Genomic DNA, 15,082 nt, shown 5'->3' with positions numbered 1-15,082 from the left:
GACCTCTCTAGTAGACTGGGGAAAGAACAGACTGTTTCTTTCTTCCATTAACTTGTCTGTGTGAGTGAGCAGAGGAACTGTGTCACCTCGATGGAACAATCATTACTGTCCTGCACTTGTCCCCAGCTGCAGCAGCCATTGTCAGGAAGGTTCTGTAGAGAGAGGATGTGGCTCTTTGCCTGGTGGATCTTCCCATACTCTGCTGGAAAAGAGCCCTCCAGGTTCATGAAGGTGATAACACTTTTCTGTGAAAATACTGGTCTGGCTCTTCTAAGTGATTAATGCTCCTTACATCCAGTTCACTGCTGTGAGTCACCAGGACAGGTGGTGTCTGCCTTGGTGGCTCTCCTGGAGAAGCATTCAGATGGTGGTGGAGGAAAACCTACAGGTAAAATAACAGGAAGCCATGCTAAAACATCTAAAGCTCTAGGTCACTTCAAAAGCAGTGAGTGCAATGGATATCACCAGCGACATCAGCAGAGTGTTAGCACTCCAATTTAAATATAGATTTTGAAGGAAGTTTATAATATTTTCTGCATATGTATGTTTTATGGCAGGAAGCATATCCTGCTATAAATTACTCTGTTTGAGAGGCTGCATTAAAGACTGTGTGTGATTTAAGCCTGAAAGTTTTTCCTTTTGGAAGTGTTGGCTGTACTAAACTGATAGACCACTGGCATGTTTTAGCTTGACCGTTGCCTTACTTTGGACTGGGCCAGAGAGAGCGTGGTGTCAGGACAACATGTTTCCTATCAGCTGCCAAGTTCTTGTTCTTGTAGAACAGTCTGGACAAGCTGAATCAATGGGCCAAAGCCAGGCATGAGGTTCAACAAGGTGAGGTTCTGGGTTTGTGCTTTGGTCACAACACCCCCTGCAATCCTACAGGCTTGGGGAAGAGTGACTGGAAAGCTGCCCAGCAGAAACAGACCTGGGGTTTATGGACCAGGGCAGTGATTGTCCCCTTGTACTCAGCACTAGGGAGGCCACACCTTGAGTCCTGTATCTGATTTTGGGCCCCTCACTACCAGGAGAACACCGAAGTGTTGGAACATGTCCAGAGAAAGGCAGCAGAGCTGGGGAGTGGGCTGGAGCACAAGTCCTAAGAGGAGCAGCTGGGGGTGTGTAGTCTGCAGAAAAGGAGGCTCAGGGAGACTTCACAGGTCTCTACAACACACTGAAAGGTGGCTGTAGCCAGGTGGGTGTGGTTTCTTCTCCCAACAAACAAGTGAAAGGACAAGAGAAAATGACCTCAAACTGTACCAGGAGAGGTTGAGGTTGGATATCAGGAAGATTTTCTTCAGTGAAGGGTTGGTTAAGCATTGGTACAGGCTGCTCAGGAAGGTGGAGGAGTTTCCATCCCTGGAAATGTTCAAGAAATGACTGGATGTGCTATTTAGTGCTATGGTTAGTTGACAAGTTGATGTTTTATCAAAGGTTTGACTTGATGATCTTGGAGGTCTTTTCCAGCCTAAGACCCTGTGATACCTTGGTGGCCAACAACCACGTGAAGCATTCTTGTGAAGTGAGGGAAGATGCACCTTGGTCTCACGTGTGGTGAGGTGTTGGAGGATGCTCTGTGTTGGTTTCTGTCTCTGTGCCCATCTTTCTACTGGGTGTCCTCATCTGTTCATATTTGTAGGAGGGATCCTTGGATGCCCTAGTGGCCTTTTCCAGGGCTGCAGAACTTCTGTTGGGAGACATTGATGTAACATAGAAACAGAAGGGCCCAAAACTTCTAAAGGAATAGGGTGGATAACATCATCCTGCTGTACATCCAGAGATCCCCATTTGTGCCTGGGTTTGCAATGTGCCTGAGGCTGTCCCTGGCCAGCCTTGCTCAAAATGCACCACGTCACTTTGGCCAGAGAGCTGGCTTGAGTCCTGAGCCCATCAAAGGTGTGCTGCTGGCTGTAGGGAAAAGGGCCCTCACTTGTGAGGGCTGCTGGCTCATGCAGATTTTGGATTGACCTTTGGCCTCACTAACAGATGGCAGAATAAATTGATGGTGGGTGTATTTTTAAATGAGCAGATTGTACTTTCTGTATTTCCATGCTTGTCTCAGAATATTTTTCCTTGAGGTGTGCCTTAGCAGAGAGATTACTGAGGTGGGTGCTTGTCCTGCCTCAAGCATTTGAAGTACACCCAGTTTAGAAACAGATCAGTGTTTCACACTGACAAAGCCTGATAGCATTGAAGTTTTTGGAAATGTGTCCAGGGCAACTCCGTTAACAACACCTCAAAGCAAAAGTGCATTTTCAATAGTCAACAGCTACATTTGGCTGAGGAGCACCTGTCCATGTTACTCTGTGGAGGTGACTCCAGACAGGGAACAGGCTGAAGGAAGGGGGTGCCCTCTCAGAAAACAGCTTCTGCTGGAAAGTCTCCTCACTATTTTTTTGCAAGCTGATTTCTTTAGATGTTGTTTATTCTTCCTTTTGCAAAAGGCAGTCAAACTTCAAAGGAAGCTGTATCATACCATGTTCTCCATGCACTTTAAAGTGGAGTCTTCACACATTTGGTTATAGGTAGAAAAAAGTGTCCATGGGGATGTGCTCCCTCTTCCTGCCCATTGTGACTGCTGATTAGACTTGCAAGAGCTGCCTCTAGTAAAGGGCAGTCATTGGATGGGTAGTTGCTGATGCTGATTTATACCTGTTTTTTCTTAAATCACACTCTTAAGTGCTTTAAAATAGTATTAGGTTTACTTTTGTTTTCATAGCAGATAACTTGCCATGTCTTTCTTTGTAGCTCAATATATTTTTTAGTTGTTTCATGCCCAAATCTCCCCTTAGCTCACCTGCATTTTAGCAGTCCTGGTATAAAGCTTTCTTAATAGATAAGCTGGAGCTCCTTCAATGTGATTCTGTTCTTACTAATGTTTACAATTCAGGAGTCTGCCACAGGATTTTTTAGTGCTTCCCACCTCTGCTGCCATAGGGTTTTGCCATATCTTGCATAGAGGAAAATAATGCATGCCCAGTGAGTACTGGTGATTTATCCTAGGTTGACAACTGAGGTACCTTTTGCTTTTATTATCATCTGACCTGCAAGCCATTCCTTTCATGGCCTTTTGATCCTGTTGGGAATGCCAGATTAATGAGACTAACTACTTACTTTGGCCAGAGTTTTTTCTTAAGCAGAGAAATACTCCTTACATCAAGACCCAATTATACCGTCCTTACTCCCGTTTCAAAAACCAGTTCTTTGGGGGCTACCTTTTTAATTGAATCATTTATTTTACCTACTTTAAACAAACTGTTCAAAAAAATCTAGGCTAATGCCTATTGCAAGCAGTTGTATCTGAGATGGATTGCAGCTGGACAGATTGAATGTGGCAGTGATTTCTGTGGAAGGCATGCCCTTGAGTTCACTCAGCATGAGTGGCAGTGCTGCTGCAGAAGAGGAATCCAGGGATGCTCGTGGCCTGCGCAAGTGCTGCATTGCAGTTTCTGCCAGCTTACGTCACTCCAGACACTCCAGCAGCCCAAGGGCTCCTCAGGAGCCTGGGGAGAGCATGGCTTTAGTACCATGGAACAGCAGATCTCATGGTCTGTGTTTTCTGTGCTTCCTGATCTTGTGCCTTCTGTGCAGGGAAGCCTCTATCAGCAGCTCTCTGTTCTCCTTAATGCAGTGTAAAAAGCTGTGAGTGCTTATCCATTTACAGCATTTGGGTTGGAGGGCTTTTTAGCCTCATTTTTTAATACATGTTTAGAGACTTACACATGTCATACTGTGATTACAGCATTGCACCATTTGAACCTGTCAGTTTTAATTAGCAGTTGGCATTGCCCTATTTATAGATAGATGGAAAAAACACAAGCTAGCCAGTTTGCAGTGCAGAGTGTATTTTCTTCTGTTGGCAAGTGGTTTGTATCCATTTTTCCATAGCTAGACTGGCTTGGCAACCTGCAGATGTTGCAGGCATTGGGTACTGATGCTTGAAATAGAAATGGACTCTGAAGAGGATGTGGGGTGGGGAGGAATAAATCAGAAACTGCTGTTGAATTGGAAGTCCATTAAGACTGATGATACGACACGCTTACCAGAGCATAACTGCAGAAGCTGACCACATGAAAAACGACCACATTAAAAAAAATAATATTTTAAATCTTGCTTCTGTCACATTATTAAGGTTCCTTTTCACTTTGGCATGTTGTGGTAACAAAACTAGTTACCAGTACAAGTGTTTGGCTGTCCAGCATGGTTAAGTTGGTTGGTGGATATTTGTACAAAAAGAAGAAACACATTGATATCTTTCTGGAACAAGTTGTGTCTAGTCTATAAATAATGTGAAAAGTATATGTGTTTTTCTTTTTAACTGCAACTTTAAATTTGCAAAAGTTTGGCCTGTGTTGACCCCGCAATCCCCAGGAGACTGTCAAGAAACCAGAATGGCATTGTGTTATTAACACTGGGTGTTAGCTGCTCCTCAGGAACTGTCTGCTGATGTGCTTTACTCTGGGGAAAGCAATATGAGGCACCTTTGCCCTCTTCAAGAAGCTCTCCTTAAATAAAACCATAAATTACTTCTCAATGCAGATGCTAAATACAGGCACAGGAGTGTTGTTGAGCAGCTCACATGGAGGTTGCTGGGTACAAACTGACAAGTGCTCTGCTCTGTAGAACATTTGGTTGCAGGGATTTCAACACAGTTGTGTTGCAGCCTGGGCTTTGCACAGCCTGTGGACTTGTAGTCGGTACACACCATTGTCTTGAAAAACACTGCTCATGAGTCAGGGCCTTAAAGCATTACTGCCTGGCCATGAGGGGAAGGCAGCCAGTTCCCTGCACACCTTTTCAGAGCAGCTGCATCCTTACACTGCAGCCTGTATTTTCCATTGCCTTGCAAGATTTCAACCTTTCAGTCTAGGACTGAGCTGACCACACTGGTAGCAGCAGGTGGATTTGAGTCAAGCTTACACTTGTTGATTTGGGAATAAAGCCCAAAAGTGAAAGCTTCCAAAACCCGGGGGCTCTCACTTTGGTTAGCAGACTGAAATGTCGTCATCTCTGTTGGCTCTTCGTGTTACAAACTGCATTTGAGACCACATGGCAAGAGCTGAGTGATCCAAGACTTTTCTCAGCATGTCCAGCACAGCAATACAAAGTGGGTTTCCTCAGACAGGCTGTGACTGTGTGCACGTTTGTGTATGCAATTTCTGAGTGACCTGTCCTCAGGCTGGCTGTCTTTGGGACAAGAGCTGCTTTGGGACAAGAGTTTGCTCATTGATCCTGCTTCACATGGCTGAGCACGATGCAAGTAAGGGGGAACCTTTCATGTAGCAATATCACAGTGAAATATTGGAATCTGGGTACATGGTGCTACATCAGGGCAGTCTCTGGGGGAACACAGTTCATAAATTCTGAATAGGAGGTAACCCTTTCTGAGCACTTTATCTACACTTGTAATTTATATGCTAGTCCTGTGCATTACAGTGCTTAAAGCCTAGGTCAGAAATCCTCCATGCAAATTTGGCACCTAGTCTGGTCTTTAATGGCCAAATGAATGTCTGTAGGGCACAGCCAGCTGTTCTGGAGGTGCAGGCTGATGAGGTCTGTTAGAAGAACAAGGGAGCACCAGAGCATGTGAGGAGTTGAAGTTTAGATGGATTTCCTGCATTACCAGGGATGTCAAATGACCAGATGAATGTTTCTCTGCTCTAATCAACTTAATTATAAAGCACTGTTCATTCTTTTTTTGAGAAACCTGAAGAAATGAAGCGAGTTAGCAGTTGGGCTGGCTGCTTTTGTAGGTAAACTTTAATTGGGTTTTTGTAATTTTCAAAATGCCACAGACTTCATTTTTTCATAGACTGGGCTGTGACAATGCTGGTTTGTGTATTTATGGTGGGTGTTCACATTCCTTTGATGTCAAAGCTTTTACTTGCATAAAACAAATAAACACTTTCCACATATATTTGCTGTGTTATGTTGACAAAACAGTGCCAGGGCTGCTTGGAAAACTTTGAGCTGCTGGGACAGTGGACTCTGGATTTTAGGTAAAGAAACTAATTTTCACAGTGGCACTAACCAGCAACTGGAAGAGAAACCCAAGAATATCCACCCATAGAGATGCTCAAAAGCTGAAGTGGGCAGACCCCAAGGAACCTCATGAAAGTTGGCCCTGCTTTTAGTGGGCAATGAGCAGACCAGGCCCCCAAGATCACTCCCAGTCTTGTCTCTCTGGTTTTTCCTGAATGAGATGCTGAAAGGAAGGACTAACAACCAAAGGTGTTACATCAGTGTTTGGAGGGGAGCAGGGACTCCCTCCTTTGGAAAGAGGGGCATCCCCTAGGAAAGTGTTAATTTAGGTTTACATGCTGCTGCTAAAGCCTCAGCAGCACTCTGGGTGTGGGTTGCAGCCTTGTTTAAAGCTGCCCAGCCCCAGCTGGTCTGATCATCAAGGACTATGAGATGAGCAGGACTTGGCTAGAATGGTAATAGTGCTCTAAATGTATGTGTAAGGTGTGAATACCCTCCTGCTCCTCTGCCTGGGGGCTGTTCAGTGAGAGGGGGTTCTAAAGCTGTTTTGCACTGCAGTGAGAGAGTGGGTAAAGCCATGGAGAAGGATAGCTTCTGCTCCTCTTTCAAGGTTTAAATTTGAAGATTTGTAAAGCCCTGTTCTGAATTAATCTTTGCTTTTCTTCTGCCTTTGATTTCTAGTCTTTCTCATTGATTCAGGTCTTGGCTTTCTGAAGCAGTTGTCCTCACTACTAAGGGTGATGGAGGGACATTTCAAAGCTTGGCCTTCCTGCCCAGTCCTACAGACCTGGTGTGTGGGTCCTAGCAAGCAAGTCAGCCAGGTCAGGTGCATCTGCTGTTCCAGGGGTCGAGGTGTGCTCACTGCAGCTCAGCAGAGCTTGTGTGCCAGAGGAAATGCAGTTATTGTGCCCTCACAGCATGGGATAAGCACATCCCTGGTGTTGGTGTGCCATCAGTGCTGCTGAGTGTCTGCTGTGCTCTGTGCTGGTCATGCTGGACACCAGGGCAGCTTCATTTCAGCTTTTCTGCAAGATGTGCCTTTTTGTGGCTCAGAGAATCAAAGCTTTTCTCCTGCTGCACTCTTCATGGTTTAAGCAGGCACACTTTAAAGGCAGCCTGACAGCACAGATTACTTGGAAGGATTCACGGGATAAACAGGAGTTTGCCTGCAGAGCATGTGAATCTGTGCATTCAAAGCAGCCAAAGATCTGGTGAGCCCAGCCCTGTGCTTGTAAGATGTCTCACCTCTGCATGCAGCCTTCTGTGAACTTCACTTGCTGCTTACAAGGAGATAATGTACTTTTTCTAAATTCAAAAGTTCAGAATTTGCTGTTTTTAAGAATGTGTGTTTACTGAGTTTCAGGCCAAAAGCACAAATCCTCCAGTTTCTCTGCTTGGAGATGGCTGTCCTCATTTCACTTTCTGTAGCAGGTGGAATATATCTTTTTTTTAAGCTGGGTTCATTGTTGTGTATCAAATTTCTTTGTACTGCGGGCTCATGCAGCCAGCTGGTGTCAAACCCATGCAGTGACATTCTCCTTTGCCTTTGTGAAAATTCATTATATTTTAGTAAGGCTGAGGAAGCTGAAGTGAGATGCAGCCAAATTTAAAATAAAAGCAGCCTATCATTGAGGACAAAACTGGTTAACTCTTTGAGAGCTGATCTGACAAACAGCACAACTGTCTTTATTATACCAGGCAACAGGAGCTTTGAGGCAATCTGGATAACTAAACACCAGTGCCCTGGGTTCCTGCTACCCTCTTGCTATCTGTCACTTGATTAAAGAGGTGACAGGTTGTCCATGGGACTGCTGCAGAGTCTCTTGGGGTTTAGAGGAGAAGTCTGAAAAATCAATGTGGTTTTAATCTCTTTCACCAAGCCATGTTGAAATGAGCTTGGAGTCATAGTAAATAAATCAGTGGGGATGAAGTTGAATAATGGGTATTTCAATACATATTTGGGATGATTTTTAAGTGGCCTTTGGAGCACACAGAGCAGCTGCCTTGAGAAAGTACCAAAAAGAGAATGTATGGCCTTTTGAAGTAGTACCATACCCCTTTGTATGGATGAGTTGCAGTTAGAGATTATTAACCCTGAGCAAAGGCACAAGATTGCCCCAGGAGAGGAAACCATGTCCCTGAATTCCTGGGGCAGGGACAGAGCTTTCCCTTGCACCCAGGGCCTGAGATGTTGCACTCAATGTTTAGGTGTGCATTGAGCCTCTTGATGGGTTGATGATTATTTATCTCTGTATAACTAACTGAAGAAATAATAGGCATTCTCCAAAATATCTTGAACTGATAATTTCTTAAGGTGGTTTGAATGATTTTTACCTCCCTTTGTACCCTCATGATCTTTTCCTCAGTTCAGTAAGGAAGTGTGCTCTGCTGGAAGAAGTGACAGCATGTAAAAATAGCACTGCCTTATTTTGCAGATCTGCTTGCTGTGGGGTTTCAGTGTGATCTGCTGACTTGGATTTAAAAATAAACTTTTCTTCTGCTTTTTGCACCTGCTTGTCCTGGCGGTGCTTGATCTTGTGCTTCAGAGGCAGCAGCCATTTGGTGGTAGCTGAAATCCTTGCTGGATTGGGATCAGCAGCACAGGTGGTTGGGAGAGCTGAGTTAAGGGGCTTTTGAGGCCAGAGGTGTTTGTGAGGCCAGTAACTAAACATAAAGGAGAGAAAGACCTTGTAGGCTTTTTAGAGCCTCTGTGGGAGTTGCCAGTTCAAAATCAGCAGTGTGTGTTTTGCCATGTGTGCAGTGGAATTGCAGTTGCTGTTCCAAGGCATTTGCTGTAAGTGTGTTATCCCTTCCCCTCACTGAATATTGCTCTGATCTAATCAGATTGCATTGCAGTTCATGGCTGGGCCCAGGCACAATAAAGCCTGCACTTCAAAAGAACAGAAGTATCTTGAGTTCCTGCCTTCTTCACACATTGGGCTGACACAAAGTGTTCATTTAGAGCCAGATTCATGGAGGTATGGAGATCAATGGGTCTGGCTATACAAATAGGCCTGAACCAGATCTCCATCTTTGCACCATCTGGAGCAGGCAGTGCAGTGTGGCCTCAGTGCAGAGCGTCCCTGGCTGCTGGAGCTGCCTTTCCCTGCCCCTTGGCTGGCAGCTCAGCCTCGGGGTTCTGCACAGGTGAGGGGTTACTCCAGATTAGCACACAGGCCTGGCTTGTGTTCTTCAGCTTCAGGAATTGTTTTCCTTATAGAGTTCTTTTTATTAGCCTGTTCTGGTTTTCATTGAGAGCACCAGCTTGATGCCTGCTTTCCTTGAGCCATTGATGGATGTAGCAGCAGGAGCAAAGCAGTTGGATCTGCTCACATTAAGACTAAGGTTTACTGAGCTATGCGTAGACTGTTTCTGGAAATACATTTCTCTATAAATCTGAAAAGAAATGGGGAAAAGGTATGGGCAATATTAGTGGACAGCTTGATTGTGAGTACAGATATTTAGCAGACCGTGTATGTTTGCAATACTGAAACTATTTGTTTTCTATTAATAAAATGTAAATAATGGAAAACACTATTGTGGCATTTGCTCTAATAAACAAATCTGGTTTTAATCTCACTTTGGTTTTGTGGTATTAAGAAGTTGATGCAGAATTCTAGGTTCATAAAAATGAACAACAGGCACCTGTTAGGAGGGATGGATATTAATTCTTGCAAGAAATCACCAGAAGCAAAATTCTGACTGTGCTGGCAACACCGTTTGTGAAAGGGAGAGGAGGAGGGAGCAAGCCAGTCTGCACTGCTGGCACAAACACCTCAACTTGAGCATTTTGTTCCTGGGAAACACTTCTGCCTGGACTTCTGCTCTCTGACAGGATGTCATGGTTCAGTGATGCATTTTGTGTCTCCTTACAAGTTAGTGAATCACTGACAGACTTACTTTCTCAGAAATTGAACAGATGCATCGTATGATAACTCAAACCTTGCCAAAGCACTTCTGTCCACCTGTGTGTGTGACATCCTCTTTCAGAGCAGAGGGCCACGGGTGAGCTTTGCATGCACTGAAGGCTGACTAAAGCCAAAGTGTCCAGAGTTGATAGCAGGGCTGGTTCATGACCATATTTCTGTGCTGGATGGACTGTGCAGTGACCTGTGTGTATGTGGGTGAACTTCTGACCCTGCTTCTGTAATGGCAGGGCTGGTGCTGACTCTCATGGGGGCGAGGATTTTGCCCAGTGCTACGCTAGAACAGCTAAAGTAAGCAAAAATGTTGCTCACTGAAGGAATAAGCAAGCTCAGAAGAAGTCACAAGAGCTTTCTTGCATATTCTTTACCAAAGTGATTGGAATATGGTCACAGTCTGTTACAAAGGCTTCCCAAAGCTGGTGGTCACCAGGACCAGCTGTGGGCAAGGGGTGGCTCAGGTTTCCTGCTCCTTTGGCTTCTTTGCTGCTTTAACTAACTGCCACTGCCACTCTTCTCAGCTCCTTTGTCATCTAAGGTCAATGACAATGCAATTTGAGATCCTGCTAGTCCCATCCAGGAACAAATGCTAGTTTCTTCTGCAAATGAGAAAATAAGCCATCCCCTGCATTTTCCTCTCAGCTGGACTGTGTGGGGCTCTGGCAGATGTGACAGAAAACTTCATAGCAGGCCTCTGTAAATATGTTTTCCAAGTAATTTGCCCAAAAGGGCACTGGACCAAACATTGCAAGCAATCTGTTCCTTTGCAATGACAACTGCAGAGGTGCAGTATATGACAGTGGCCTGCCAGAGCTGTTTTATTAAATTTGGTTAATCTAAAATGCATAGGTGAGTTTGACCTTGAATCTGCATTTGTTGATCCAGTCTTCACTGAGAGATGTCTAAATTATTTTTTTTTTTAAAGTATCAGGATTTTTTTTCTCATTTTGAGCAGCAGCTTTGAGAGGCTTTACCAAGGGCTGCTCATAAAGGCTCACAGCTGTAGGAATAAGGGTGCCCTCTTTTATTTTCCTGCCTTGTGGATGCTGAACAACATCTGTCTGTCTGCAGTTTTTGATATGTTTTTCCAGTTTGCAAGCCTTACCTGGAGACTGTTGACATCCTGAACACAGAGAGCTGCTATATCTCCACTTTCAAATTTCTATCCCAGTAGTAATAGCTGTACTTGTCAGTTTTAAGCAAAAGCTGTCCTTTTTTCTCTGTTTGCTGTAACACCCTGGAACTGATCCTATCATCCTTGAGTTTCATGGAGGCATCTGTATAAAAAGTTCAGCAAGTTCAAGGTTTGTGTCCCATGTAATCAGTGATGGAAACTGCTTGCTCTTCTAGCAGCATGAGTTTGGGTAAGGGCTGGGTAAATGGCCATTAGCTTAAAATGTCCTACTGTTAGTCATTTGTCATTAGCCTCCATGTTCAGAACTGCATTTAATAATCCAGCCCCCATTCTGCTCCTGCTTGAATCTTTACTCAGAAATGGAAGCCTCTTCTGATAACTTCCAAATTACAAAAATATTACAGCCATTTTTCATCATTCTCTCCCTTTTGGGAAAGAGGGGAGTGGCTGGCACATTTGGACTATGGCCTTGAAGATAAAGGTGAGCTCATTAGTAAGTTGGAACCTCAAAGGCACTTCCTGAAAGGCAGCATCTTTTGAGGGTGCTGGAGTTGCTCAAGAGTGAAGTGAGAAGTGGAAGATAAGAGGTTGATTGCAGCCAGTTGTTTGGAGTATATAGAGGCCATGAAGTTGTACAGCTGCACATTTCAGCAAATAATCATTTCCTTGATATATAATCATGATTAAGTACAAACATAATGACTCCCATAAAACAATTGACTCTCTTCCTACAGTCTCTCCCTGTTGTCTCTCTGTGATGTTGAATGACAATCGAGCATCTAAATAAATAATTTATGCCCTTTACAGGGGACTCATTGTAGTGTTGTGGTCCACAGACTTTTGTTTAATTATCTCACATGAAAAAACTTTGTGGTCTTTTACAGGCTTAGGCTGGAAAGGGAAAGACAGGGAAGGTGAGAGTGAAGGCACTTTTTGCCTTGCAGAATTGCCTTTTACTTATGAGAAGTAAGGCTGATGTTATCACCCACTTTCTAATCAAATTTGACAGGAGCATTTTGTTAAGCCACTTTCTCTGAGTGGGAATTCTGATGAATACAGCTCTCATCTCCGGTTTCCAAGTATTACTTTACACTGTTCCCAGGCATTGTTTGCCTTACTGGATGAATTATAATAGTATGTCAGAGAAGCAGATGATTCACGGCCTCATTTTATAAACTGAGAGCCCAGGGCACAGCAGTTTGACTTGCAGAGCTGCAGGGCAGTGAATGGGGCCCATGTTACCCACCAACATATTGATGGTTTGGTGGAGGTTTGCTAGTGTGGCCTCAGTATTTCTCTTTGGGAAGTCACAGCTGCTGGAGGATGTCCTGACTTTCTTCCAGGGACCTGCTTATGATTGGAGGTGGGCAGTGCATTTGGTGTGTCCCTGACACACTTCTCTGCCAGATGCTCTTTTTGCCACCACATCTGGGGGTTGGCAGCACTGAAAAAGAAATTATCATCTCCACTGGTCATCTGTCTGCCTGGCTCGTGGTTCCATCCTTGGATCAGTAGGTAATTGGTCACTTATGGAGCAGTTTTTGAAAAGATAAACCATAAATGAATCTGGAAGGTGAAGCAGGTATTGTGTGACTGTGGCATTGCCCTGTGCAATAACCTTGTTCCTAGGCTTTGATTGCTCAGGTGCATAGCACAGACATTAATGCTGCTTCTGGGCCCATCCCTGTGTGCAGAGGCACATCTTGGCTGCCTGCTCTGGCTGTGAGTAAACTACTCTTCAAACTGTAATTTATATAAAGCATAGATGAGTCTTATTCACTGCAGCTGATATTGGATAAAAGAAACAAATCCAAATTACCATCCCTTGTTACATTTGGATATTTTCAAACCACTGCAGTGGTACAAAATGGTTCCTTCTGCAGTTTGTGTAGCCAGCTGATCCCAGACCTTTGGGGACAGGAGCATCAGTGCAGTTCTGCTGTGGGAACCAGCCCTACAACAGCCTGCTGAAAGCTGAGATGAGCCCTTTGCACTGTGGGTGTTCCTGGAAGAACAGCTGAATGCATTGGTGATGGCCATGGTCCTCCAGCTCCATAAATCAAGGGGTGGTGAGAGGCTTGTATTTAATTTTTTTTTTTTTACTTTCTCAGGAAGCATTTGTATCCTTCACAGTTAATATAATTGGGAACGGGGAAGTAAAGCTCTGTTCAACTCCAGTGCTTTGGAGTCAGTCATTCATACATTGAGGAGAAGCAGTGGGGTTCAGGTGTGGGACAAGATGGGCTGGCACTGTCCTTTGTTCAGTCTGGTGACCCTTGCCAGCCCTGACCCCCTCCCTGGGTCCCTGCTGACCAAGCAGAGCTGGCTCAGCTCTCCCAAACTCCTTAGCAGCCCCCCTCATTCTTCTTCCCAAGCAGAATGCTCAATCCATCTTCAGCAACACCTTGTTTCCAGAAGGGACATCAAAGATTTCTCAGAACCATTTCTTTTCCTTTTACCTTCACTTCATTAGAGTAGTTTTCATTCACAGAATAAAATTAACACCTCATCGTTTGATGTTCTTGTAAGCACTTATGGATAACCTGAAGTTTCAAAAGCTGGGAAGACAGTAGCCCACTCATCACCAACCAGTGTTTGGTTTTTTTCCATGGAAGAACCTCTTTATTCCAGGCTTAATTTATTTTGTTGTGGGTTTTGGGGTTTTTTGTTGGGGTTTTTTTTTTTTTTGGTGTTTTTTTTTTACTGTGAACTTTGTTTGGCTGTTCTGACCTTGCCCATCCATATGTACATGTATTAAGGGGATATATTTATACTTTGGTTGATTGTGTTTCAGTTAAAATTCTGTTACCTTGGAATTTAATGTTAATAATAACTGACCCTTGTTTCCTAGTCTCGCCAAACACTCAGTTTCCTTTTTATTGTTCTGATACGACCCTTCTTTTTGTCATATAACAGACTTAGGAAAGCAGTGCCACTTAACCATTGATGGTCCTTAATATTCCAGTATTTCAGTGAGTTTTCAACCTTAAAAACATACCTGTTGCTTCAACTCAGTGCTGGTAGCCAGGGAAATTTTTGGTTCATTTCTTCTTCTCTGCCATTGCAATTGTGTACCACATTAGCCTCTGAAATAAAATTGCTTTTATTAGGCAGTGGATCTAGAGAAGAATGCCCCTGTTTTGGGACAGAAATCCACTCTGTGGGTGCTGTCCCCTTTCTCCTCTTGCTTTCTGTCTCTTACACCTCTCCCCATCTTCTCTGTTGCTTTTTTGAGTTTCTGGAGTCTGTCTCAGCTTGAGCAAGCAAGCATCACTGGAAGAGCTGGGTACAGATCCAGCCTGGAGTCTGTGTGCTTTTCCCACCTGTATGCAATGAGGCTACAGCTCTTTGATGTTACCAAATAATATTATTTCAAAAGCTCTTTATAAAAACATGATTAATCAGGCAAGTGACAAAGGACTTTGTGTTTATCTTTTTGAACAATACCAAATAGCCACAGTTTGTTCCAGTTATTTAGTGTCTTTGTTCCAGAGCCATTTTGTGGGCACAGGATTTAATTCTGCAAGAATGCAGGAAGATGGTGACTTGATTTCATTTTTAAAAAATTCAAAATTATCAAAAATGTTCAAGTTTCTTAGGAAGATTTTTGTTTCACTTGAACAATACTGTTTTTAAGGCCTAGGGAAGATTTTGCTCCATGATAAAAGTCTAAGGTTATTTTAATAATCAAATAATACTTCTAAATAGATGCTGACACATTTCACTGTTCCAGAGAGCACTGCACCTGGGAAACAGTTCATTAGAAGGTTGATGTTTGTATCCTGAAATAGTAGATTTAAGGTGCAAATGGGAACTAAGCAAGTACCAAAACTGGCACTAACCAAAACAAAGTTCTGTGGAGATGGAATGAGCTGCTCGGAGCCGGTGTGGCCGGTGGCAGAGGGGAGGGAAAGGCTGTGCTGGGGAGCAGGGAAGGCTCGGCAGGGGTAGGGAAGGCTGTGTTCGGCTCTGTCGGGAGCAGGGACGGCTCTGTTGGGCTGTGTCGGGAGCAGGGAAGGCTGTTCTGGGCTGTGTGGGGAGC

The 15,082-nt window shown here is 44.1% G+C and overlaps 1 protein-coding gene across 12 annotated transcripts in view; it reads left to right on the top strand.

Annotated features, from left to right (window-relative positions):
* MTSS1 (MTSS I-BAR domain containing 1) overlaps positions 1-15,082 on the top strand; it is a 126,043-nt gene that overhangs the window by 75,108 nt on the left and 35,853 nt on the right. The gene's annotated exons all lie outside the window — the stretch shown is intronic.

This window comes from Zonotrichia leucophrys, chromosome 2 (genome assembly GCF_028769735.1).
Source record: "Zonotrichia leucophrys gambelii isolate GWCS_2022_RI chromosome 2, RI_Zleu_2.0, whole genome shotgun sequence".
Taxonomy (NCBI): Eukaryota; Metazoa; Chordata; class Aves; order Passeriformes; family Passerellidae; genus Zonotrichia; species Zonotrichia leucophrys.
The sequence above is the reverse complement of the archived record's forward strand: the minus strand, read 5'-3'. Positions and strand labels throughout refer to the sequence as shown.